Source organism: Cervus elaphus, chromosome 14 (assembly GCF_910594005.1).
Source record: "Cervus elaphus chromosome 14, mCerEla1.1, whole genome shotgun sequence".
NCBI lineage: Eukaryota > Metazoa > Chordata > Mammalia > Artiodactyla > Cervidae > Cervus > Cervus elaphus.
Window position 1 is genome coordinate 12,041,756 of NC_057828.1, and position 23,653 is coordinate 12,065,408.

Here is a 23,653-nt window from a genome sequence, read left to right on the forward strand (position 1 = left end):
GTTGGCAGTTGATCTCTGGTTACTCTGCCTTTTCTAACAGTTTGTGTATCTGGAAGTTCTCAGTTCATATTCTGCTGAAGCCTAGCTTGGAGAATTTTGAGCATTACTTTGGTAGCATGTGCAATGAAAGCAATTGTGCAGTAGTTTGAACGTTCCTTGGCATTGCCCTTCTTTGGGATTGGAATGAAAACTGAACTTTATCAGTCCTGTAGCCACTGCTGAGTTTTCCAGATTTGTTGGCATATTGAGTGCAGCACTTTCACAGCATCATCTTTTAGGATTTGAAATAACTCAACTGGAATTCCATCACTTCCACTAGCTTTGTTCTTAGTGATGCTTCCTAAAGTCCCTTTGACTTCACACTGCAGGATGTCTGGCTTTAGGTGACTGATCACATCATCGTGGTTTTTTTTGGTGATTAACATTGTTTTGTATCATTCTTTTGTGTATCCTTGCCTCTTCTCCTTAGTATCTTTTGTTTCTGTTAGGTCCATACTGTTTCTGTTCTTTACTGTGCTCATCTTTGCATGAAATGTTCCATTGGTGTCTCTAATTTTCTTGACGAGATCTCTAGTCCTTCCCATTCTATTGTTTTCTTCTATTTCATTGCATTGATCACTTAAAAAGATTTTTATAATCTCTTCTTGCTTTTCTCTGGGTCTCTGCATTCAGATGGCTATATCTTTCCTTTTCTCCCCTGCTTTCACTTTTCTTCTTTTCTCAGTTATTCGTAAGACCTCGGAAAACCATTTTGCCTTTTTGCATTCCTTTTTCTTGGGGATGGTTTTGATCACTGCCTCTTATACACAGTTACGAACCTCCATCCATAGTTCTTCAGGCATTCTGTCTATCAGATCTCATCTCTGGAATATATTTGTCACTTCCACTGTATAATCATAAGGGATTTTATTTAGGTCATACATGAATGGCCTGGTTTTCCCTACATTCTCCAATTTAAGTCTGAATTTGGCAATAAGGAGTTCATGATCTGAGCCATTTTCAGTTCCTGGTCTTGTTTTTGCTGCCTGTATACACCTTCTACATCTTTGACTATAACAAATATAATTAGTCTGATTTCTGTATTGACCATCTGGTGATATGCATGTATAGTCATCTCTTGTGTTTTTGGAAGAGGGTGTTTGCTATGAACAGTGCGTTCTCTTACATCATGCAAAACGCCAGGCTGGATGTAGCTCAAACTGGAATCAAGATTGCTGGGAGAAATATCAATAACCTTCATTATGCAGATGACATGACCCTAATGGCAGAAGCTAACTAAAGAGCTGCTTGATAGAGGTAAATGAGGAGAGTGAAAAAGCTGGCTTAAAACTCAACATTCAAAAACTAAGATCATGGCATCTGGTCCCATCACTTCATGGCAAATAAATGGGGAACCAATGGAAACAGTGACAGACTTTATTTTTTGGGCAAAAGTCACTGCAGATGGTGACTGCAGCTATGAAATTAAAAGATGCTTGCTCCTTGGAGGAAAAGCTATGATAAACCTAGCATATTAAAAAGCAGAGATAAGACTTCTCCAACCAAGTTCCGTATAGTCAAAGCTATGGTTTTTCCAGTCGTCTGTTATAGATGTGAGAGCTGGACCATAAAAAAGGCTGAGTGCCATATAATTGATGCTTTTGAACTATGGTGCTAGAGAAAACTGTTCAGAGTACCTTGGACTGCAAGGAGATCAAATCAGTCAATCCTGAAGGAAATCAACCCTGATTATTCATTGGAAGGAATGCTGCTGATGCTGAAGTTCCAGTACTTTAGCCACCTGATGCAAAGAGCCAACTCATTAGAAAAGACTGTGATGCTGGGAAAGATTAAAGAGGGGAGGAGAAGCAGATGACAGAGATGAGGTGATTGGATGGCATCACTGACTCAATGGACATGAGTTTGAGCAAACTCTGGATGATTGTGAAGGACAGAAATGCCTGGTGTGCTGCAGTCCATGTGGTCACAAAAAGTTGGTCAGGACTGGGGAACTGAATGACAACAATGCCGAAAACAACCCCTACACTGAACAGCTCTAAAAGGGATCAATGATCTGAATCTCTTTCCCCAATTGACTATGACAGAAAGCTAAAAACAAATTTAGGACAGCGGCTGATACATCAAGAATGAATGTTGAAAAATTGGGGGAAAAAATAAACATGAAAGGCAAAAAATATGCAATGTTTGATTTTTTTTTTGGTATAATTTCAGAAAAGATGAAAAAGAAAAACTCTTTTTGGGATTCCATGTTTAAAATTATAAAACAAACAAGCAAGGAAGCTACTACCACATTATTCAGGATACAGATTCTCTATAGCCTTGAGGGAAATGTCTGTTATTGAATAGGAAACATGGGGCAACGTGGAGATATGGGGGCTTTGGGAGTGTTGGGAATAATCTATTTCTTGACTAAAGTGGTGTTACACAAGTAATTGATTAAACTTCATGTTTATGTTGTATGACTTTTATGTATATTTTAAAATCTTTCAATAAAATTAAAAAAACAATACATAAAAGGCAGAAGATAAAATGACAGAAACAAAGTCAAAATACATTAGTAATCCCAAAGGAATGGACTTAATGATACTAAAATTATACATTAAAAAGTCAGCTTTATATTTTTTTCTTTAAGATATACTTCAACACAAATAAACATGGAATATTTGAAATTATGATGTTGGAAAATATTAAAAAATCAAATTATAATAATAATTTAGAAAACATATTTTTACCTTATATAAATAGATTTGCAAAACCAAAGTATTAGTGATAAAGTTTATTACTGTGTCAGTTGCTCAGTCGTGTTTGACTCTTTGTGACCCTATGGACTGTAGCCCACCGGGCTTCTCTGTCCATGGAATTCCTCTTTCAAGAATACTAGAGTGGGTTGTCATTCCCTTTTCCAAGGGATCTCCCCAACCCAACCCAGGAATTGAACCCAGTTCTCCTGCACTGCAGTCAGATTTTTTACCATCTGAGCCACCTATACATTTACAAAATATTTAACTGATCAGAAAGATGTAACAGTTCCAAGATGGTGTGAATATAAAAGAAAACCAAATATAAAAGAGATGAAAACAGACCTCTCCCCCTAAAATAAAGAATTACAACAATATAATATGTGGTTCTTATAAACTTCTCTCAATCCTTGACATTATAAGGATGAATACAAATTAAAAGAAAGAGACTTAATTCTCCCTCTCCCTTTTCTTAAGAGTTTTTACTTTAGAAAAAATGTAAGTTTTTTTTTTTTTTTCTCTCTTTGAAATGTATATAAATCTTTTTAAAGTAAATAAGCCTCTTTCAGCTTTAAGATTCAGGCATGTATTTTTCAAGGAACTGGAAACTGTCTTTGAAAGGTAATCATTTTGGGAAGATCCCCTGCAGAAGGGAATGGCAACCCAGTGCAGTATTCTTGCCTAGAGAATTTCATGGATGGAGTAGCCTGTCAGTCTACTGTCTATGGGGTCACAAAGAATTGGTCACAACTGAATGAGTAACACTTTCACTTTTTCAAGCCTCATTTAGCTTTAAAATTCAGGCATGTCTTTCTCAAGAACCTGGAGGCTATGTCTTTGAAATATAATTATTAAGAAAGAAAATGCCCCTGCTAGACCCCTCACTCCTGAAATACTTCCTGTCATGAAGATGAGAAGTTTGTTTTTCCTTTGGATAAAGTCAGTTAACTAACACAGCTAGTCTAGTTACCAGGTAAATCTAAGGTGACTGTGTGGCATGTGGTATTGTCAAGTCCTCTTACTTGGGGGACTAGTTACTGTTTATCTTGAGAACATGTACACAGTGGGTTGTGCCTGCTTGGCTTATGAAAGGGTTAGATTTTTATGTGTCTTTGCGTAGTCTCAGTGAATCCCTGTGATGCACATCACGTTTCCTATGTATTCAACAATAAAGATGTCTTCTTTCTATTCTACCTTTGTGGAGGGATCTTCTGGATGGAGAGAAGATTGTTTTTAATTGCATTTTCCAAGTTATTTGTAAAATATCATAAACCAGTAGAGAAGACTTGAACAAGGTAAGTAATAAACTTGATTTAATGGATGCCCATAAATAACTGCACCCAATTTCAGAAAGCACATATTTTTCCCATACCAAAGTATCATGCTTACAAAATATCTTTACAAATAAAAAGAAACAGCTACCATGTCAGTGAAGTTCTCTGTCTACAGTGGAATTAATTAGGAAATAAATACCCAAAAATAATTGGATTAAAAATGCCTACAAATTTAGAAATTTATGATGCAACACTTAGAAATAACAGGTGAATCAAATAGAGAAGAATTTTAATGAGGACACTTCCTATCAAAACATGAGGGTCAATGTAATTGATCCTTTTAAAGTGAAATGTACAGCTCGTGGAAGTAAATGAAGCAAACCACATGAGAACAAGCATAGCTTATTTGTTAAGAGCTTGCTGTAGCATTGAAGTCAGCTACTATCACCTGCGTTTTGGCAGAGACTCAAACACAGGACTGGGAAAACTTTGTAATAACCCTATAACCCCTGCCTACTGGCAACCTGAGTTCAAAGGAAGACAGGAAAAATATTGTGAAATGGGATATCTCCTGCCATGTCAATAAACAAAGATATAACAGCCATCAGTGATTTCCAGCATCCACATGTGCATTTCTGAGCCTGGAGGGCCCCAAGACAATGCCTGTGATCCTGCAGCCATCAGCCATTCCCTATGGTGAGCAAGGAACTTAAGGATGTAATAAAATCAAGAAGCAGGATATTGGCCCCAGATAGCTGAGATACATATGAAAGGAATGGATTCAGTGAACCCAGTTGCTTGTATCTTCATATACGTAGAAGATAGCTAAATCCCTTAACTTGAGATATCTGGTTTCCTTAATAATAATCTTTGATGTTCAGAATATCTGTCCCTCTTTGTTGCAAACTTCTATATAACCTAACTCCCTCTCCTGCCTCCTCAGACCAGTTTCTCAAGGTTACGTGAGATTCTGCCTCCATGCTTGAAGTCCTAAGAACTCTCACAGAAAAAATATAACTCTCAACTTTCAGGTTGTGACTATATTTTATAGTTGACAACATAATGACATTAAGTTTATGACAAATCCAAGTCAGTTAACAACTAGATATTATCTAAATAAAATTAGGTGTAAAAACAATATGATCAACTTAGGTGATTATGGAAAGACTGATTAAAAACAAAAATCCTCATTAATGATATAAGCTGTTCAACAACCAGAGACAGTAGAGAATTTTCTTATCTACCATAAATCCCCAGTGAACATTCTGCTTTTCGTATTAAATCACTAATTTCCTTTATTATCCATAATAAGACAAAGATGCTCACCTTTACCGTCTAATATTGGAATGGAGAAAATCCTTGCAGGTGGCACTAGTGGTAAAGAACCCTCCTGCCAGTGCAGGAGACATAAAAGATGTGGGTTTGATCCCTGGGTCAGAATTGTCCCCTGGAGAAGGCAATGGCAACCCACTCCAGTACTCTTGCATGGAAAATCCCATGGATGAAGGAGCCTGGTAGGCTACAGTCCATGGGGTCACAGAGTTGGACACAACTGAGCAACTTCAGTTTCACTTTCTAATATTCTTGCTTGGAAAATCCCAAGGACATAGGAGTCTGACTGGCCAGACCATAGCATCATAAAGAGTCAGATACGACTGAGGTGACTTAGCATGCACACATTGGAATGGAGACATAAGGACTGAAAGTACAAAAACCAAACTCATGTATAGGAGACATAATATAAAAACCAATAGAATATGCATAGGTTATCTGTGACTGATTCATGTTGATGTATGGCAAAAACCATCACAATATTGTAAAATACATATCCTCCCCCCAAAAATAAATAAATTAGAAATAACCTATAGAACAGTAGGAAAAAAAAAAGAATGCTTAGAAAAAATAAACGGATTTACTAGGGTAAGATTATATTAGAAGCAATATATAAAAGCAATTGCTTTATTCATTGACTACACATATTTACAAATATAAGTTTTAAAAAGACATTTATCATAGTTGATAGGAATACAGTTACAACACAAATACAGTAATATAATTTATCTAGGGGTGAATGTAATGATAGGTATGTAAAATCTTTATGGAGAAAATTATAAAAATTCATTTAGCAGCATTAAGAAAGCATGACAAATCAAATGATATTCCTAGAAAAATTTTCTGTAATGAAAATATTAGTCCTCCCAAAATTGATGTGTAGTGATGTTTCTTTGTGGTTTTGATTTGCATTTCTCTGGTGAGTAGTGATGTTGAACACCTTTTCATATACTTGGGGGATATTTGTATATTGTTTTTGGACAAATGTTTATTCAAACACTTTGTTTTTTTTTTTGCTCTTGAGTTGTAGAAGTTTCTTATATATTATGATATTAGATCCTTATGCAAATACATGATTTGCATATGTGTTCTCCTGTTCTGTAGGTTGCCTTTTCATTCTGTTTCTTAATTCTTTCATTTCTTGTTTCATAAATTGTACAGAAGTTTTTTGTTTTGTTTTTTTTTTTTGGTTTGATGTAGCCTCACTTGCCTATTTTTACCTTTCTTGCCAGTGCTTTTTATGTCATTTCTGGGAAATCATTGCTGAGACTAATGTCAAGAAACTTTCTCTGTGATTTTTCTTCTAGGAGTTTTACAGCTTGCATTTAAGTCTTTAATAAATTTTGAATTGATTTTTGTGTATAGTTTAAGCTAAGGGTCCAAATTTAATCTTTTACATGTAAGTATCCAGTTTTCCCAACACATTTTGTTGAAGAAATTGTCCTTCTTCTTTGTATGTTATTGATGCCCTACTGAAGATCACTTGACCATAGATGTGTGGGCATATTTCTGGGTTAGCTCTTCTGTTCCATTGGTCTATATGTCTGTCTTTATATCAGGAATATGTCATTTCAATTACTCTAGCTTTGAAATATATTTTAAAGTCAGGAAGTTTGATCTCTCTGGCTTTATTCTTCTTTCTCACGATTGCTTTGGTTATTTTGTGTGTGTGTGTGTATGTGTGGTTCCATATAAACTTTATGTTTGTTTTTCTTATCTATAAAAAATACTGTCAGCATTTTGATGAAGATAATATTGAATCTCCAGATTCCTTTGAGTAGTATGTACATTTTACCAATATTAAGTTTTCCAGTTCATGAACCTGGCTTGTCTTATCATTTTTTCATTTATTCTTTAATATTTTCTATACATTTTGAAGTTCTCAGTGTACAAGTATTTGATCTTCATATTTAACTTTATTCCTAAGTATTTTATTCTTTTATAATCTACCAAGACCATATCATTAAGAAGTAGAAAATCTGAACAAATCAATAATGTATTGGGGGATTAAATCAGTAATCAAAAGTATCCATCTAAATTATTGTTCAGTGTTACAGATAGTAGGAAACAAATCAGTGCTTTAGGGGCATAGATATTTAATGTAACTACAGATAACTGATATTGGTATCTAAGGAAACCTATCCATTACTGGTATCATTTATAACAAATCAAAGTAAAACAAGCTACCAAACTATTGAGACTGGAGACCAGTTTTACTTATTTTGTTATAAAAAATGGAGATATTGTGTGTTGGTGACTAAAAATGTGATGTGTATGAAGACCCCATGGTTTAAATTTGCTTCATCCTCAGCAGTCTTGTACGGCAGTCATTTTTGTCCGTAAGTCAAAGAAAGAAAAGCTGAGTTTAGGAAGCTGGTAATTTCCAAACTGCAGTTTATAAAGTACTACATTTTGGATTCATTCCAGAGCCTCCTGACCACCATACCTGATATTCTTGTCCCCAACATGGACACAAGGTTTCCTAACACATTTCGAACATTCTCATGACTTTCCTCCCAAAAGGGTTCCTGATAGATCAGTGAAGTTCATCTTGTGAAAGCATGAAACTGCAAACTCTCACAGTCTCCTTACCTGTCAGCTTTTCATAAACTTTCTCAGCTCTGAGCTACATGGATTTGCATTTGGGAAAATAGCAAGTTGTGATTCAACAGGGAAGTACTGGAAACTGAAAGCCATTTAATGCTCCACACTTCTGTCACTGTGCTGGCATGCAAATACATAAACACACCCTCACATTTATGTATCTGATTTTTATTTTCATTATTTTTTTAGTTGTTTTTAATTTTATTTGTTTTAATTAGAGGATAATTACAATATTGTGATGGATTTTCCATACATCAGTATGAATCAGCCATAGGCATACATGTGTCCCCTCCCTCCTGAACCCCCCTCCCACCTCCTTCCCCGCCCCATCCCTCCAGGATTCATGTCATCCCCTTTGACATGGAGGGGGTGCTTTGAGTGCCCTGCATCATACATCACACTCCCACTGGCCATCTGTTTTACATATGGGTAGTGTATATGTTTAATGCTGTTCTCTCTCTAAAAGGATTAGTTCTCTGAAAGATTAATTGAAGGATAATTGCTTTACAATGGTGCTTTGGTGTCTGCCATACATCTGTGAGAATTAGCCATAGGTAAACATATGTCTCCTCCTTCTTGAACCTCCCTCCCACCCCTCATCCTTTCCCACCCCTCTAGGTTGTTACAGGGCCCTGGTTTGAGTTCTCTGGGTCATACAGAAAATTCCCATTGACTGTCTGTTTTACATATGGTAGTGTATATGCTTCCATTACTTTCTCCAATTGTCTCACCCTCTTCTTCCTCCCCACCACCCATGCCCATAAGTGTGTTCTCTTGTCTGTATCTCCATTGCTGCCCTGCAAATAGTACCATCATCAGTACCATCTTCCTAGATTCCATTTATATGTTTTAATATATGATATTTGTTATGTATCTGATATTGTACTATATTAATTTATAGCAATTTGTTGGGATAATCAATGTGCTGTATTTTAAATCTGGATTATAGCTAATATTATCCATAGACTATTTATTTTATAAGGACTGTGGTAATTACTGGAATTAGTACTATTACTAATGCTATTTTAGTACACGTGCTAGGCACTGTAGTAAATTATGCACTTGGTCAGTTAATTTATGACAAAGGAGCTAAGAATACACAACGGGTAATGATAGTCTAATAAATGGTGTTGCAAAAACTGACCAGCCACATGAAACAGAAAAAGAAAGAAAAAACTGACCACTATCTTATACCATACAAAAAAAATTAACTCAAAAGAGAGTTTAAGCACTTGAATATAATACCTAAAACTACAGATTTGCTCCCAAGGTTTTTCAGTCCATTAAATTCTTCATCAAATAATTTGCACTAACTGACTCTAGAATTAACCATAGCACTGAGGGGAAAAAAAATCAATAATTGTTGACAGGGCAGGACATTTTTTCCCCATCAGATATTGTGCTTGACTATATATAAGTGATTGGAAATATCCTGTGTCTGTAGAAGCAAAACTTTGAAGAAGATTCTAAACAACCCTTTCTTTGAAGATAACCACCATAGGAAACATGATTTTACCACTACATAGGTTTTTATCTACAGCAATGATAAATTCTGTAAAATAAAATGATCGAATTATAAAGTAAAACTTTTAGGCGAAACACCCACTATGATGACTATAATCAAAAGAATGGAAAATAACAGGTGTTGGAAAGTACATGGAGATATCAGAGTGCTTGTGGAATGGAATGCTAGTGGGGATGTAAAATGATTTTGTTCACTGCTATCAAAAATAGTTGCTTTTGTGTGTTCTCAGTCCTGTCCGACTCGTTACAACCCCATGGACTGTAGTCCACCTTACTCCTCTGTCCATGGGATTTCCCAGATGCAAATACTGGAGTGGGTTGCCATTTCCTCCTCTAGGGGATTTTGAGTGTCCTTAAGTTAAAACCAGAATCACTATATGACTAGAAGTTCCACTCCTAAGCTGTATAACCCAACATACTAAAAACATATACTCAAACAAATAGTTGTACATTGATGTTTATGGCAATAATATTTGCAATAGCCAAAATGTCAGTATGGACACAGCTCAAATACCAATGAATAAATGAATAGACAAATTGTAGTATATTTACATACCATGGAATATTACTCAAGCAAAAAAGGGATTAAATACTGATATGTGCTAAATACATAGATGAAGGTAGAAAACAGTATGCTAAGTGAGAGTCAAGATGCAGAAAGTCACAGATTGTATGATTTCATTGAGATTATAAACATCCAGAACATGTCATCAGTACAGTAGAGACAGAAAGCAGATGGGTGGTTGTCAGGGAATAGGAGGAGATGTAAATAGGGAATAGGGAATAGATGTAAATAGGGAATAATGAGTACACAGTTTTATTTTGGGATGAGGAAATGTTTTGTAACTAGTTCAAGCCGTAGTTGTACAACATTGTAAATAAATTAAATGTCACTGAATTATTCACTTTAAAATGTTTAATCTGATGTTATGTGAATTTCACATCAATTAAAAAAAGGAAAATAAAGTTGAAGTAAAAGTAAATTTTGATGAGTCAGGCAAGAATAATTAATGCTCTGGAGGACAAGAAAGAAAAGCTGGTAATTGCCCAGAGGCAATAAAAACAAATGAAGAATTCAGTATACTGTAAAGAAAAAACACGACCAAATACATGATATTAATTATTCCCAAAGAAAAAGTTTTTTAAAAATTTAAATAATATTCAGTCATATACCGGAAGTAAAATTTTCTGAGCTTACAAAAAAAAGATCTAATTTTGCATATACAAACACCTTACCACATATAAGAGTCTTTCAAAAAAGTAAATAGTTCTAATAGTACTTCAAAGAATTTAATATAAAAACAAATCGTGTGCATACTTAAGTTATGCAGATGTTCTACAAAGAAGTATGTCTGCATATCAGTCTTCCTTCAGACATTTATTCATTAAATCTAATGTAGAAAAAAATCAAGTTATTGTGAGTCTTGAAATGAATGGTACTAACAAAATTGTATAGCATGAAAATTTTATTTATACATGAATTTTGTAGAATTCATACATAAATGTTTTAGTTTTACAAGACTGGATAAAACTACACAAAGCTGGACGAAGTAATTGGTTTTATTTTCACAAAGGGAAATATTTGAAAGAACACAGTCTTCTTTTCTGGAGAATCCCATGGACAGAGGAGCTTGCCAGGCTATAGTCCATGAGTCTCAAAGTGTCAGACAAAACTGAACAACTGAGTAAACACACAAACACACAGGAGGAGAGAAAAATAAAATTTTTAATTAAGCATAAATTATTATCTGCATGATTTGTATAAGAGAATTCAAGTGCCAAAAGAGCTCTTGAAAAATACACCTACTCTAAAGATAATTAAGAATAAAAATGTGTAGAAGCACTGATAATATGTGCACAAAAATCATAAGATAGGGAAAATATGAAGGTATAAGAAAAGTGATTTCCTAATTTTACTAGGTATAATTAGATTTTGGATGTTGATAACTAAATAATATTTTAAATAAATAAGGCAGAATCAGAACAAATTTCTCTAATTATTACCACAAAGATAATGCATCTGTGAAATTTTAAGGATAGATTTTTAAAATTTTGTATTCAGGAAACTATTTTAATTAGCTTGATTCTTCTGAAATTTAGTTTATATTTCAAAATATTGAACTTTATTTCACAAAACCTAATGAACATTAACAAAGTATTTTGAGCCCTCCCAGAGGGAGATAGGGCTTCCCAGGTCATACTAGTGGTAAAGAACTGCCCTGCCAATGCAGGAGATGTGAGAGATATGGGTTGGGAAGATCCCCTGAAGAAAGGCATGGCAACCCTGTTGAGTATGCTTGTCTGGAGAATTCCATGGATAGAGGAGCCTGGCAGGTCACAGTCCATAGCATCACAAAGAACAGGACATGGATGAAGCAACTTAGCACACACACATAGAGGGAGATAAAAATTACAAATAGTATTTAGCTAATTTTATCATGCGTTTTTACTGAAGTAGTGATAAAACATTGTCAATTATGGCTTATTATAAAAAATAAATGTGATTTAATATGAGGTTTTATTTATGTACATCATGTGCCAAAGGTCCACAAGTGAACACTTTTCCTAAAATACCAGTATCACTAAACTCATTATACAATTAGTAAGACCATCATAAAAATGCTGCTGCCAATTCTGTGATAATAATAATGTTAACCTTGGTATTATGACTGGCTAACAGAAACCTTCAATATTCTAGTAGCAATCTGTATATAGAACAATTTGAGATAAAAATGTATGTTGTGGCTGTTGTTCAAAAGCCATTGTTCAACACTTTCTGGTAGAACTGAATGTTTATTTACTACAGGAGATGACTAGGAGCAGAGGGCTCTTTTAAGACAGGCTAAATATTCATCTCTCTTAATGCTCTAGAAGAGAAAGTTGTGTGGACAAAGAAAACATGGACAACTCTGAGATAAAAATGTTTCAGAAAAAGTTAACTCTGACTGAAGACGTTTTAGAAACTTTTATCCAATTTACTTACCCTTATTTTTTTCCTAATATAGCATGTTAGTTCTATGGTAGCTCAGCTGGTAAAGAATCTGCCTGCAGTACAGGAGACCCTGGTTCAATTCCTGGATTAGGAAGATTCCCTGGAGAAGGGATAGGCTACCCACTCCAGTATTCTTGGGCTTCCTGGTGGCTCAGATGGTAAAGAATTTGCCTATAATGCGGGAGACCTGGGTATAGTCCCTGGGTTGGTAAGATCCCCTGGAGGAGGGCGTGGTAACCCACTGAAGTATTCTTGCCTGGAGAATTCCATGAACAGAGGAGCCTGGCAGGCTACAGTCTATGAGATCACAGAGTCAGACATGACTGAGCAACTAAATACACACATATGTAAGTTGTGTCATGCAAATTAAAGAAATCAGTTTCTGTATTACAGTGTTCTTTTAAGTTTTCAGGTAAATTTTGTAAGTGTTAAGAAAGATAGTGTTACATATCTAAAAAATAAATAATCTTCCAGTAGATATAAGCTGAACTTATAAAGTATGACTGCTTAGTGATAGTGGTATATTAAAGTGGATATTACAAAAATTATATTTTACATCATATGCTAGTTAAATTTCAGAGAAACTTCAAAAGGAAAATAGTGATCATATGAACAGGTGCCCCAAATATATACAATGAAGTCATATACTGTGCAGTAATATATACATATATACATATATATATATATATATATATATTTAAACATGAATAATTAATGTCTACTTACATTATAGACTTAAAATTGATATGGGAAAACAGGCTGAAGTTTTGCATAGGAAATAAGCCCAGATCAGTGTTGTGAGATAGAAAATGAAAAAAACAAATTTCAGAGTTTGAGACAGCAAAGTGAGTTGGTCTTCCATATTTCTAAAATGACTTACAAAATAAAAATATAGATAAAATGGGCAAAGTACACATTCTATCATGATAGAGAATACTTTCCTAGAGATTAATAATACTTTTAATTTTGAAAAATTATACTAAGTCCTGAACAAGATGAATGAAACAAATCTGTACCAGATGAATATAATAAAATGGTAGGACATCAAAAAATAAACATACCAACTCATACTATTGAAAACAATACAGTAGGATATATCACAATTCTGGCATTAGAATTTGTCCTAAAGATAACAATACTAGCTTACTTTGTGTGTATATGTGTACTTGTTTTCTGTGATTTCTTTTCCTGTTATTATTATTTTTTTTAGTTGAGACACTGACATGTATCACTGCAAATTTAAGGTGTACAAATTGTTGATTTGTTACATTTATACAAAATATGATTAGCACACAGCTTTAGCCAACCCCTCTGTCACTTCACATCACTATCATCTCATTTTTGTGGTGAGAAAAATTAAGTTCTAGTCTTTTTTCAACTTTAAAGATAAAGTTTTAATTTGGCCTGATTGAATCCATTGACCAAAACTTCTTTCTTTGTGTGTATGTGTGTGTTTGTGTGTATGTCAATTAAAAAAAATATTCCTATGTAACAGATAAAGCTTAGTGTCTCTAAATTTAGACTTCATAAAACACTCGTTTTCAACTCTTCCTTCCTTGAATAAAGTAGAAGTGATTAAAATGTTCAATTATACAATCAACTGACAAATAACAATCTACACGACACATTCAAGAAAGGAATTAAACTCAACATAGCACAAACATACTAAAATTAGCCTACTTCTGAGTAATTGTTTAAAATCTTGTAAATACAAATGCAATTACTAATTTTCCCTGACCTTTCTGATTATGGGCTTTGAATAAAGACATTTCAACCTTCTATTAGAGAAAAATGCTCTTCATTTTGGATTTTGAGTGACATTTTAAAATTATAATGTTAGAACTTTTTAACAAGTGATAAATGCTCATTTTAAAAATAAACTTACATGATAGAGAAGAATGCAAAGAATAAAGTATCACTTTAAATCTCACCATCAGGAATATTTGTTAGCATTTGACAAATACTTTATAAATTAATAAAATATATATTTCATAAATTGGTATGAGTTACAAAAAGAAGTAAGAGTGAATTGATAAGAAAAGAGCAATTAAATTTTAGCACAATTAAAAAATCATAAAAATGAAATGACAGTCTATGAAATGGGAGAAAATATTTGCACACTTCATATCAATCTGATAAGGGTGATTGTTCAAAGTATATAAGAAACTCATAAAGGTCAACAGCAAGAAAACAATGACTAAATAATGGACAGAGTATTGTATAAACAAATTTCCAAAGAAGACATACAGTTGGCCAGCAAATATATGAAAAGGTGCTCAACATCAAAAATAACATCATCAGGAAAGTACATATCCAAATAACAATGAGATATCACTTTATACCTGTTATAAATGTAAAGTTACACTTATTAAAATGGCTACCATCAATAAAACAAGAGATGGGATGTGCAGAAAAAGGAACTCTAGTGCACTGCAGGTAGGAATGTGAGATGTTCCAGCCACTATGGAAAACACTTCATGCTGGAGGTTCATTATCGGGTGAAAAATAGAACCACCATATGATCCAGTAATCCCACTTCTGGGTGTATAACAAAGAAAATGAAATCATTAACAGGCATCTGGTCTTACATTTAGATCTTTAATCCATTTTGAGTTTATTTTTGTGTATGGTGTTAGAAAGTGTTCTAGTTTCATTCTTTTACAAGTGGTTGACCAGTTTTCCCAGCACCACTTGTTAAAGAGGTTGTCTTTTTTCCATTGTATATCCTTGCCTCCTTTGTCAAAGATAAGGTGTCCATAGGTTCGTGGATTTATCTCTGGGCTTTCTATTCTGTTCCATTGATCTATATTTCTGTCTTTGTGCCAGTACCATACTGTCTTGATGACTGTGGCTTTGTAGTAGAGTCTGAAGTCAGGCAGGTTGATTCCTCCAGTTCCATTCTTCTTTCTCAAGATTACTTTGGCTATTCGAGGTTTTTTGTATTTCCATACAAATTGTGAAATTCTTTGGTCTAGTTCTGTGAAAAATACCGTTGGTAGCTTGATAGGGATTGCATTGAATCTATAGATTGCTTTGGGTAGAATAGCCATTTTGACAATATTGATTCTTCCAATCCATGAACACGGTATGTTTCTCCATCTGTTTGTGTCCTCTTTGATTTCTTTCATCAGTGTTTTATAGTTTTCTATGTATAGGTCTTTTGTTTCTTTAGGTAGATATACTCCTAAGTATTTTATTCTTTTTGTTGCAATGGTGAATGGTATTGTTTCCTTAATTTCTCTTTCTGTTTTTTCATTGTTAGTATATAGGAATGCAAGGGATTTCTGTGTGTTAATTTTATATCCTGCAACTTTACTATATTCATTGATTAGTTCTAGTAATTTTCTGGTAGAGTCTTTAGGGTTTTCTATGTAGAGGATCATGTCATCTGCAAACAGTGAGAGTTTCACTTCTTCTTTTCCTATCTGGATTCCTTTTACTTCTTTTTCTGCTCTGATTGCTGTGGCCAAAACTTCCAACACTATGTTGAACAGTAGTGGTGACAGTGGGCACCCTTGTCTTGTTCCTGATTTCAGGGGGAATGCTTTCAATTTTTCACCATTGAGGGTGATGCTTGCTGTGGGTTTGTCATATATGGCTTTTATAATGTTGAGGTATGTTCCTTCTATTCCTGCTTTTTGGAGAGTTTTAATCATAAATGAGTGTTGAATTTTGTCAAAGGCTTTCTCTGCATCTATTGAGATAATCATATGGTTTTTATCTTTCAATTTGTTAATGTGGTGTATTACGTTGATTGATTTGCGGATATTGAAGAATCCTTGCATTCCTGGGATAAAGCCCACTTGGTCGTGGTGTATGATTTTTCCTTAAAGACTCTACCAGAAAATTACTAGAACTAATCAATGAATATAGTAAAGTTGCAGGATATAAAATTAACACACAGAAATCCCTTGCATTCCTATATACTAACAATGAAAAAACAGAAAGAGAAATTAAGGAAACAATACCATTCACCATTGCAACAAAAAGAATAAAATACTTAGGAGTATATCTACCTAAAGAAACAAAAGACCTATACATAGAAAACTATAAAACACTGATGAAAGAAATCAAAGAGGACACAAACAGATGGAGAAACATACCGTGTTCATGGATTGGAAGAATCAATATTGTCAAAATGGCTATTCTACCCAAAGCAATCTATAGATTCAATGCAATCCCTATCAAGCTACCAACGGTATTTTTCACAGAACTAGACCAAAGAATTTCACAATTTGTATGGAAATACAAAAAACCTCGAATAGCCAAAGTAATCTTGAGAAAGAAGAATGGAACTGGAGGAATCAACCTACCTGACTTCAGACTCTACTACAAAGCCACAGTCATCAAGACAGTATGGTACTGGCACAAAGACAGAAATATAGATCAATGGAACAGAATAGAAAGCCCAGAGATAAATCCACGAACCTATGGACACCTTATCTTTGACAAAGGAGGCAAGGATATACAATGGAAAAAAGACAACCTCTTTAACAAGTGGTGCTGGGAAAACTGGTCAACCACTTGTAAAAGAATGAAACTAGAACACTTTCTAACACCATACACAAAAATAAACTCAAAATGGATTAAAGATCTAAATGTAAGACCAGAAACTATAAAACTCCTAGAGGAGAACATAGGCAAAACACTCTCTGACATAAATCACAGCAAGATCCTCTATGACCCACCTCCCAGAATATTGGAAATAAAAGCAAAACTAAACAAATGGGATCTAATGAAACTTAAAAGCTTTTACACTACAAAGGAAACTATAAGTAAGGTGAAAAGACAGCCGTCAGATTGGGAGAAAATAATAGCAAATGAAGAAACAGACAAAGGATTAATCTCAAAAATATACAAGCAACTCCTGAAGCTCAATTCCAGAAAAATAAATGACCCAATCAAAAAATGGGCCAAAGAACTAAACAGACATTTCTCCAAAGAAGACATACAGATGGCTAACAAACACATGAAAAGGTGCTCAACATCACTCATTATTAGAGAAATACAAATCAAAACCACAATGAGGTACCATTACACGCCAGTCAGGATGGCTGCTATCCAAAAGACTACAAGCAATAAATGCTGGAGAGGGTGTGGAGAAAAGGGAACCCTCTTACACTGTTGGTGGGAATGCAAACTAGTACAGCCACTATGGAAAACAGTGTGGAGATTCCTTAAAAAACTGGAAATAGAACTGCCATATGACCCAGCAATCCCACTTTTGGGCATACACACTGAGGAAACCAGATCTGAAAGAGACACGTGCACCCCAATGTTCATTGCAGCACTGTTTATAATAGCCAGGACATGGAAGCAACCTAGATGCCCATCAGCAGATGAATGGATAAGGAAGCTGTGGTACATATACACCATGGAATATTACTCAGCTGTCAAAAAGAATTCATTTGAATCAGTCCTAATGAGATGGATGAAACTGGAGCCCATTATACAGAGTGAAGTAAGCCAGAAAGATAAAGAACATTACAGCATACTAACACATATATATGGAATTTAGAAAGATGGTAATGATAACCCTATATGCAAAACAGAAAAAGAGACACAGAAATACAGAACAGACTTTTGAACTCTGTGGGAGAATGTGAGGGTGGGATGTTTCAAAAGAACAGCATGTATACTATCTATGGTGAAACAGATCACCAGCCCAGGTGGGATGCATGAGACAAGTGCTCGGGCCTGGTGCACTGGGAAGACCCAGAGGAGTCGGGTGAAGAGGGAGGTGGGAGGGGGGATCGGGATGGGGAATAAGTGTAAATCTATGGCTGATTCATATCAATGTATGACAAAACCCACTGAAATGTTGTGAAGTAATTAGCCTCCAACTAATAAAAAAATTAAAAAAAAAAAAAAAAAAAAAAAAAAAAAACAGGCATCTGCACTCCGATGTTTGTTGCAGAGTTATTCACAGTAACCAAGATATGGAAACAAAGGGTCTCTCTACAAATGAATAAAGGAGATATTTTGCACACACAATGGAATATTATTCAGCCATGAGGAAGAAGGAAATCTTGCCATTTGTGATGACATGGATGGGCTTTGAGGGCATTATATTAAGTGAAACTGTATGCTGTCACTTTAAAAATCCGACTCACAGTCATACAAATTGAAGCAGAAGAAAGGAAGGATGGTGGTCACCAGGGGCTGAGGGGTGGAGGAAATGGGAGATGTTGGCCAAAGGATACACATTTTTGGTTATAAGTTGAGTAAGTTCTGGGATCTAATGTACAGCCTGGTGACTATAGTTAAAATAATATTGACATTATATAACTGAAAGCTGCTGAGAGGTTAGGTCTTAAATGTTCTCACCACACACACAAACACACACACACAATGGTAAATACACAGGTGATGGAAATGTTAACTCACCCTATTGTGATAGTCATTTCACAATATTTAAGTATCAAATCTTCATTTTTTTACCCCTTGAACTTACAAAATGTTATATGTCAGTTATATTTTGATATAGCTGGGGTAATATTTTAAATAAAAACACCAACTAAGATAAACTATTGAATAAATAAACAAATGAGAGCTTAAAAAGGACACATCTTCTTTGCAGGAGAATTCAAAATAGCATATGTAGGTGCTCCTCCCTTCAGGAGACATGCTTTACTACCAGGCCCTCCACCTTCTCCTCCACCCACACCCCAACCCCACCCCTAGGTGGGGTAGATTTAAGGACTTGCTTCCAAAGGAGAGGTTATGCAAAGAGAAAAATAGTAACTAGAGCTCAGAAATCTGGCAAAGATTATCTTAAACACATCGAATGTGGGATCCTGTAACAGATCCCGAAACAAAACGAGGACTTTAATAGAAAAGTGAAATCCTCATAATATCTACAGTTCAGTTAATACTAATGTGGTAATGCCAGCTTCTTTATTTTGACAAATGCACCACAGTAATATAAGATATTAACAACAGGAGAAAGTGGTTTTCTACTATCTTTTGCAACTACTGCTATCTTTACAACTTTTCTATAAATCTTAACAGTAAAATATGTTTTTAAAGAGTGTTTAAATATTTTTGCTTTCATGCTGTTCTATTTGCTATGGATTTTACAATTCATTAATCAGTTAAATTATCTGTTCTAGGATAAATCCAAACTTCTCTTGAAGCAATGAATGTCAGCTTGCTTGAGGGGGAGAATACTAAGGGAAGACAATAAAAATATTTTAAAGAAAAATGATTTTAAGTCTTCAGAATTGTTAAAGAACAGCACTTATTCCTGCATGGTTAATATGAAGCTCCCTAAACTGTGTAACCACCTGGGACATTTGATATCAGAAAGAAGCCATTCAATATGGCTGACATTTTTAGGTATGGAAAATTTACGAAAATTGCCATTCTTCTTGTATTCTAATGTCCTGAGTTGTGCAACTTTGATTAATACACGAACCATTCCCTAAATGTCTGTTCATTTGTGAATGTTGTGGTGGAAGTCAGTTTCTGTAAAGTTAAAGCTGATAAATAGGCCCTAAAATAGTGTGATTCCACACAGAATTACAACACTGCAGAGGTTCCTCTCTATCACATACGGTTCTAAGTGCCATGTTCTAATGCTTATTTTAAAACTATTGACCCGTACTTAAATTTAGGTCTTTAATCCATTTTGAGTTTTTGTGTATGGCATATGGTGTATTCAAAAATAAACTCAAAATGGATTAAAGACCTAAATGTAATAAGCAAAAGTTTTAAAATAAGTTATGCTATAAATATTTTTTAGGGAGTACCCTAATTTCATTCTTTCACATGAAGCAGTCCATTTTTCCCAATACCATTTACTTAAGAGACAGTCTCTTCTCCATTATGTATTCTTGCCTCCTTTGTTGCAGGTGAGGTGACAGAGAAGAGCACCCACAGTGCTATAGTTCCTGTTGTGGAATCACACTATTTCAGGGTCTAATTGTCAGCTTTAACTTTACAGAAACTGAATAGATAAAGAAGATGTGGTACATGTATGGCTTTCTAGGTTGGCTCAATGGTAAAATTTCGTCTGCCAATGAAGAAGACAGAGAAGATATGGATTTGATCCCTGGGTCAGGAAGATCCCCTGGCAGAAGAAATGGCAATCCACTCCAGTATTCTTGCCTGGAAAATTCCATGGACAGAGAAGCCTGGAGAACTACAGGCAGTCCTAAAGAATCAGACATGACTGAGCAACTAAGTATCTGAGTATGTGCACATGGTTCATATATCCAGTGATATATTGCTCAGCCATAAAAGGAATAAATTGGGTCATTTGTAGAACTGTGGATGGAACTAGATAGTCTGCCATAGAGTGGAAAAAATCAGAAAAGTAAGACAACTATCATATATTGATATACATATGTGGAATCTAGAAAAATGGTACAGATGAACCTATTTGCAGGGCAGGAATAGAGACTCAGACAGAGAACAGATGTGTGGACACAGTTGGGGAAAAGTGGGATGAATTGAGAGAGTAGCACTGACATACATACACTGCTGCTGCTGCTGCTGCTGCTAAGTCGCTTCAGTCGTGTCCGACTCTGTGCGGCCCCATAGACGGCAGCCCACCAGGCTCCCCCATCCCTGGGATTCTCCAGGCAAGAACACTGGAGTGGGTTGCCTTTTCCTTCTCCAATGCATGAAAGTGAAAAGTGAAAGTGAAGTCACTTAGTTGTGCCCGACTCTTCGTGACCCCAAGGACTGCAGCCCACCAGGCTCCTCCGTCCATGGGAGATTCCAGGCAAGAGTACTGGAGTGGGGTGTCATTGCCTTCTCCGATACATACACTACCATATGTAAAAGAGAAAGCTGGTGGGAACCTGCTATATGACACGGTGAACTCAGCCTGGTGCTCTGTGGAGGCCTATTCTGGGGGGATGAGGGAGAGGGAGTGAGGCTCAAGAAGGAGGGCAGATGTGTACTGTTGCTGTTCAGTCCCCCAGTTGTGTCTGACTCTCTGTGATCCTGTGGACTGCAGCAGCCCAGGCCTCCCTGACCCTCACCATCCCCTGAGTTTGCCCAATTTCATGTTCATTTCATCGATGATGCTGTCCAGCCCTCTCATCCTCTGATGCCCTCTTCTCCTTCTGCCCTCAATCTTTCCCAGCTTCAGGGACTTTACCAATGAGTTGTCTATTCACATCAGATGCCCAAACTGCTGGAGCGCTTCAGTTTCAGCATCAGTCCTTCCAGTGAATATTCAGGGTTGATATCCCTTAAGATGACTGATTTGATCTCCTTGCAGTCCAAGGGACTTTTAGGAGTCTTCTTCAGCACCATAGTTTGAAAGCATCAATTTTTCTGGCATTCTGCCCTCTTTACAGTCCAGCTTTCACAAGCCTGAATGATCACTGGAAAGACTGTAGCCTTGACTATACAGACATTTGTCTGCAGAGTAATGTCTCTGATTTTCAACACACTGTCTAGGTTTGTCATCGCTTTCCTACCAAGAAGCAATGGTTGTCAGAAGAAATCGTCTGATTTCATGGCTGCAGTCACCATCTGCAGTAATTTCGGAGCCCAAGAGGAGGAAATCTGTCACTACTTCCACGTTTTCCCCTTCTATTTGCAAGGCAAATAGATGCCTGATCCCATGAGCTTTGTTTGTTTGTTTTAATATTGAGTCTTAAGCTGGCGCTTGCACTCTCCTCCTTCACCCTCATCAAGAAACTCTTTAGTTCCTCTTTGTTTTCTGCCATTAGGGTGGTATCATCTGGATATCTGAGGTTGTTGATGTTTCTCCCACCTATCTTGATTCCAGCTTGTAACTCATCCAGTCTGGCATTTCTCATGATGTGCTCAGGGTGACAGCAGACAGCCCTCTCATACTCCTTTCTAGATCTTGAACCAATCAGTTGTTCCATACAGGGTTCTAACTGTTGCTTCTAGACACACAAACAGGTTTCTCAGGAGACAGGTAAGATTTTCTGGTATTCTCATCTCTCTAAGAACTTTCCACAGTGTGTCATGATCCACCCAGTCAAAGGCTTTAGTGTAGTCGATGAAACAGAGGTAGATGTTTTTCTGGAACCCCCTTACTTTCTCTGTGATCCATCGAATGTTGGCAATTTGATGTCTAGTTCCTCTTCCTTTTCTAAACCCACCTTGGACATCTGCAAGTTCCCATAATGCTGCAACCTAGCATGCAAGCTTTGAAACACGACCTTACTAGCATGGGAGATGAGTGCAATTGTCCAGTGGTTAGCATATTCTTTGGTACTACCCTTCCTGGGGTTTGGGATGAGGATTGACCTTTTCCAGTCCTGTGGCCACTGCTGGGTCTTCCAGATTTGTTGACATAATGAATGCAAAACTTTGATGATGGCAGCATCCTTTAGGGATTTGAATAGTTCTGCTAAAAGTTCATCATATTCACTGTGTGTGTGTGTGTGTGTGTGTGTGTGTGTGTGTGTATCTATCTATCTATATATAGATATATATAATTCACTATGTTGTACAGCAGAAACTAACACAATGATATAAAGCAGCTATTCCCAATTAAACCAAGGGGGAAAATAAAACAGCTATTGCCCTATTGAATCATAATAAAAGTGTTTTTCCTTTAAATTAAATAAAACTGTTAACACCATGGTTATATTCCTACCTTGTTCTGTGCTTGTTTTGGGTTGGAATAATCATAACTGATTATAAAATGATCGGTGTGGAAAATGATGCATCATAAACAATTTGACAGCATTTACATTTTATTGCTTTATAATATTTAATTTTAATTTTGTGGCATAGCACAAAAAGTAATTTGATGAGAAAATAACTCCCATGTTTACTCCCCGTGTGGTATGAATGTTCACAACATGCTAATATGAATTTTTTTCTATTATCAGTGAAATTTTAAATTACAGGCGTATGATCTTCCTCTTGGTAAGTGCTTTGACTGAAAAGTATTCATTGACTAACAGAAATTTACACATTAAAAGATTTATAAAGCAGTTGCTATTTTTCAAGTCTTAAACCCTTAATTTACCTTAAATAATAACAGATTTTACAGTGTCATAGCAGATAAGTTTTCTTCATAGTATGTTTTCTAAAATGCTTCCTTCTCCTGAGTTTAATATTATTATTTAAAACATTTACTATGACAAAAAACACTGTATAAAAAATAATATGATTATTTTAATACTGTCATTAGTTGAGTTTATAATCAGATTTTTTAGCATAATTGCCTTATGAGTGATTAAATATAC

The 23,653-nt window shown here is 35.5% G+C and overlaps 1 long non-coding RNA gene across 2 annotated transcripts in view; it reads left to right on the plus strand.

The window, feature by feature from the left end:
• LOC122708255 overlaps positions 1 to 23,653 on the plus strand; it is a 150,958-nt gene that overhangs the window by 117,338 nt on the left and 9,967 nt on the right. The window contains exon 3 of one of the 2 annotated variants that reach the window (XR_006345078.1): positions 3,943 to 4,030. The exons of the other annotated variant lie outside the window; for it this stretch is intronic. This is a non-coding gene — a long non-coding RNA (uncharacterized LOC122708255). Of the gene's footprint in view, positions 1 to 3,942; positions 4,031 to 23,653 lie in introns of those variants that run through there. 2 annotated transcript variants of the gene reach the window in all.